Raw genomic sequence first — 5485 nt, 5'->3', positions numbered from 1 at the left:
ATCAGTTATTATTGTCCAGCAATAGCACTTGGCTCAACAGCAGGCAAGGGCTGTACTCAGGGTCCCCTGCTGGTTTGCGTCATTTTGAAAGTCTGTGCTTAGTGTCACTACTGTATAAGTGCTCCTTTTGCAACTTCCAATGTCAGTTTTTAACCTTCTCAAGGCTGTGGAGCACAAATCAATTTCCCAAAGTGAAACACGGCGTCTCTGCAATTCCGGTGTTGCTCTGTCAGGTCGTGGTTGAAGCGACTACCATTGCACCCTTGTCGACAGTATTGGTGGCCCTAATTTAATGCATTTCACTTCAAATGACATTAATTATCTTAGCACCACTATCACCAGCTACCTTCTACGAGAAACGCTTCTCGCGCGAGTCGCACCTATATAATGAAGCACAGGCTTTGAAAGCAGCCTATACCCTCTGCCTTGAAAAAGGTCACTGCTTGAGCCGAACTCGGAACGAAGCACAAGCCCAAATAACGTTTTTATCACGGATAAGTCCACGCAGATAAATTCTGTGCCATTTTCCTTGCCGCCGTTCACCAACATCCAACGGCTTGAACTTCCGCTGCTTCGTTGCGCGCTGCCATGCCAAGCACTCCTCCCGTCGCGTATTTCCCGCGCACTCGGCGTCCTGCTGTATGCCATACGAACTTCGGTTTCCAATGCCACTGAAGCGTTGCCTAATGATCCGATGGCTGCCGCTTGACCAAGGGGAACGGGCGGTTCTCGTAGACTCAACGCTCCAGTAGCGACAATAGTTTCGGCATCGCGCCCCTCGTACGCTTGGTGCGTCTTCTTTACACGAGAATTCTCCGATGTGCCAGCACAAAATAAGGTAACTGTGTGTCGGCGGGCCGCACGAACGTGAGCATAAGCAGAGGAAGATGACACTTGTAACAACACACGAGCACACACACCGGCAACACGGCAGCCGTGAGCTCAGAACAAAAATACAAAAACAAAATGGCCGCCTCGGGTTGCGCCAGCCAATGGGAGGCGCGAGAGAAGGGGCTCGCCTCGCGCGCGGCGCCTCTGGCCAATGAGCGTTCTACAACCACCCTTCGGAAAAGCGCCGATAGCGGCCGTTCTGTTGCAGTGACGCCATTTTGAAACGCAGCAAAATGTACACAAAGAAAACAGCTTCAAAACAAGCCAAAGATGGCGGCGATCAGCCAGCTGCTGCGCCCGCGGCGCGCGCGGGAAGTTTGAACAAATTTTGCCTGTTGAGATGCATTTTGCAGCTCCCGTGGCGTCTTAAAAATAAGTTTTAACCCATTTCCCGGGCGAAATCGGCGATAAATTTTTGAGAGCAGCTGCTTAGGGGTGCAAACATACCTAAAATGCGTTTTTCTCAAACTGATTTTCTGTCCATTTTTTACTATTCTAAGACCCGCGTCCCCCCTTAAACGAGGCGAATGTGTTTCACAACAGTTAGGGACTCTAGTCGTACAGAATTCAGAGGAGGCTAATGAGGTTAAGTTCTCCGCAGGGCATCCTGTGGGCCAGCAGAATGCCCTCTTCTAGCATTGGGTAGCACAGTAAGGGAGTGCCTTGTGTTGTAAATGTCCGGCCATTGGTAACACCGGAGTGTCCAGCATTCCTCTGCCACCGTTTTCATGATTGCCTGTGTGTTTGCTAACACGTGCAGGTCTGCTCCTGAACATCTACACTTTTGAGAACACCTACTACCATGTGATGCACGGCCGAGTGCCCCTCTACTGTTCCGCCTGCTTTCGAGTGGTTCAGCAAGGACCTGTTCAGGTGAGCATACTGTTACCGCTCTCTTTACCGGCATTGCTCAACTGGGCCAAATTTAATGAAGCATTCGTGACTTGTGACCTTAGCGGTTTTGCGAGCTGTTTGCATAGTGTTACTTTCAGTGCTGCAAGGTGTATGTGCACAATGGAAACAACGGGACGATGAGGCCGGACAAGCATTTCCGTCGTCCTATGCTTCCACTTCACGCTGTGCACTCTTGTAAACAGTAGTACAATGGCCAGCCGAATCTGTCACCCTCTTAAAATTTTCAGCTCTCTTTGACTGTATACGAACGAGCGTGACATCAGTGCCCTTGTTCATGACGTGCAACGTCTCCTTCTGCGTAGCTGGTAGGTTGTAGCTAACTGATAATACAGTAAAAGCTCATTAATTTATAATCTCATGGGAGTGCCTGCAGAGTTTGAATTAATAGAAATTGAACTAACTAAGGTGATAATCTGAAGGCTACCGTATTTACTCGAATCTAGGCCGGCCTCGATTCTAAGCCGACCCCCGAATTCGCAAGGCCAGAAAAAAAAAGAACTTAATTATTGTACTCGAATCTAGGCCGACCCACCACTTTCGCACATCGTTTTTTCGAAAAAGACATCGGCTTAGATTCGAATAAATACGGTATATGATAAGTAAGGAGTGGAAGCACCTCTGAAACCATCACCTTTTATTTGAAAAAGGAATTCATGATCATCTCTCTGTGTTTGTTTCTTACTATCACTGCCTGAGCTATTTGTTCATGCAGCTTTTAACGACCCGTAAAAACGGAATATAGGTCGAATCTTTTTTTAAAAAAAAACAGCCCTAAAAAGTCGACCCCTGTCTTGTATATCGGTCCATTGGCAGAAAACTTTGCAAGTCTGGCCACTATGGCAAGTCTGGCGCAAAAATTTTGTGTCAGTACCGCTTCAATGAACCCCAGGTGGTCGAAATTTCCTGAGCCCTTCTCTACGGTGTCCCCTGTAATCATTTCGTGGTTTTGGGATGTTAAAGGGGCCCTAGGTGACACTTTTCCAAGTACCGTATTTACTCGATGTACCGCAACCCTCGATTGTAACGCACAGCCGTTTTCCGCGACCAAAAAAAAAAAAAGAAACGTAAAACCTCGATTGTAATGCGCACCCATTTCATTTTTCGTGAGAGAAGAAGAACAAAAAATGTCCGCAGGAGTCAAACCTTCGCACATTCAGGAAGAACAGCATTTGGGTTTTAAAGAACTTAAGTTTCAAAAAAGTAAAACACTAAGTCAAAAGCGGGCCTTGCCGTTAAAACTGTCACCACTACGGCGGCGATACGACTCGCGCATGGATCAGTCCTCGTCGGCTGTCGACAACTCCTTGTCGCTGTCAACGCACTTCGATTTCGGGAAACAGGCCCTGCCTTTGGTCCACGAACCTTTTCGTGAAGCTTTGCTGTAAAAAAATCTTCTGCTTCTGTTTGCGCCAGTCTCGCACTCACGTTTCCGGAACTCCGAACGACGGCAATGCGGCCCAATATCCGTCCGTCTCTGCACGTGTAAATAACTATTCTTTTAAATGCGGCATCGTGGTGCACTCGTTCGAGTATTTGGAAGTCGGCACTTCCATGCCGTCGACGCAGACACGCAGAACGGGATGACAATCTCCTCAGCACCATGTACGAACTGAAACAATAATGGCACAAATGGCCAAGGCGCGTAGGAGGCGGCCATTTTTGAATGCTGATGGCAATACGATAACCCGAGTTTTTTGTGTTTTTTTTTCGGTACTCGATTTCTAACACGCATGCGATTTTGGACTCGTTATACCGGAAAAAGGTGCGCGTTAGATTCGAGTAAATATGGTAATCATTGAAGGCTTCACTAAAGGAGTTCATTGCCTCACGAACTGACCCACAAAAATTTTTGAATCCGTCAAGTATGAGTGGCATTAGAGATTTATAGCACGCTGTAATTTCTTTCTCTCTCCTTTCGTACCAGTGAGCACGCTGGAAGCTAAACAGGGAGTGATGGCACGGGTGAAAGAAGTTGCATCACGTGTGCGTCATGACCTTGAACACTTTCTTTTTTTCTTTGAATGCGCGGCTTACTTTCAGTGCGATTGCTTGCACGGGCATGTGGCGGCCTCCCACGGCAAGCCTCGGTAACTAGGCAGTCCGATGCTCAAATCAGCCAATGGCTGTGAATTTGGGTATATGGCATCATTTGTAGGAATGAAGAGGGAACGATTTCTAGCAGACTGAAATTTTGTAATTCCAAGCTGCGTGCTGCACTATAATGTTTGGCTCGCATGTTCTCAGGAGCCTCGACTACCGATTGGAAGCGTTTTGTCATGCTGAAAAAGGTGTCCAGGGGCCCCTTTAATCCCAAAATTATTATTATTACCACGTCATTTAGTTTAATTATCGAAAAAATCCATCTAATGAGGTGCAAACAAGCTTTTAATGTCACTTGGTGCACTTCGTTGTGTGATGCCGTGTTTATACGAAACGGTTGTTCCAAGCACAATGGTCATTTTAGCATTCCTCTTGTGAAGGTGACTCGTTGCCGTCGTTGATGTCAATCCCCAAGGTGTTGGCGGACCACCGCTGCATTGCTTGCTGCTTAATTGTGGAGCCTTGCACAAGATAGCTGGAGTTTTGCACATAGTTAATCGTGTTGAAGCATACACTTTAAAAACACTTGCACCATTTGGAGGGAGGGGGAGCATCTTTTTTGTTGCACAGCAGTAATTGTCATTGGCTTGCTGCATGTCTTTCCTTGCTTTAACTTTGTGTGCCTGGCACTTATAGATCACAAAAGGCTTGTTCGCTATCAGCTGTGACATAGCGTTCTTGATGGGAAGATGGCTGAGAACCAAGTCTTTGAGAATGGAAATGCTAACAAACTAGATGGTGAGCATCGGTGGAATAACTAACAACGCAATGGAGTTAGAATACGGGACTGTAGAGGAAACGGACACAGCACAGATATGTCAACACGGCGCTGATGAGTTGTGGGAGTCAACGATTGCTAGGTTTGGGGAGCGTGCCTGCTGTCTGTGACGATGCTTATGGCACTCTGGGATTGGGCGCAGGTGGCGGACTGTGGAGCACTACGCACTTCGTGCGCGCGGCAACCTGGAGCTGCTCGACGAGCTGAACGTGTTTGGCAAGACGAGCCAGATGGCCCGCATCTTTGGCATTCAGTTCTATGAGGTGCTGAGCCGAGGATCGCAGGTGGGCCTTACTCTGTACGCCTCTGGCATGACATGATGCTTGGTAGGCCTTACTTTTTTTTTTTCATTCGTGGACTTCTTTTTTCTTGCTAGGGACGAAGAGCCTACAAACGGTGTGATAATTTCATCTGCTGTTCTCCGAGTATGAGAAAATTACTATGTGAGAATTTCGTTACATTGAAGTTTATTGAGGTTTAACTGCACTTAGTTCTTTTTCCGCCGTTTGCTGGGAGTGCGCTTTAGGACTTTGTACCTTAAAAAATATATGAATGAGGAAACTTATGAGGCCGGGTCATAATGTACACAGTGTCCCAGAATAGTTTACGAAAGTAGGGCTGCTGTGGTAGGTTGGTAGTAGAGCTCTTTTGTCCACTTTATTTTATACTTTCTTGATTATTTATATTTTATACATTTCATTTAATAGAAACGGTTAATTTATGCTGTGCTTTTCCTGTCGTCAGTGTTTGTGGTCAATGAATCACTAGTCGTGGTAACATCTCTCAGTTCCGGGTGGATCC

This window comes from Rhipicephalus sanguineus, unplaced genomic scaffold (genome assembly GCF_013339695.2).
Source record: "Rhipicephalus sanguineus isolate Rsan-2018 unplaced genomic scaffold, BIME_Rsan_1.4 Seq923, whole genome shotgun sequence".
Taxonomy (NCBI): Eukaryota; Metazoa; Arthropoda; class Arachnida; order Ixodida; family Ixodidae; genus Rhipicephalus; species Rhipicephalus sanguineus.
Note: the sequence above shows the minus strand (reverse complement) of the source record.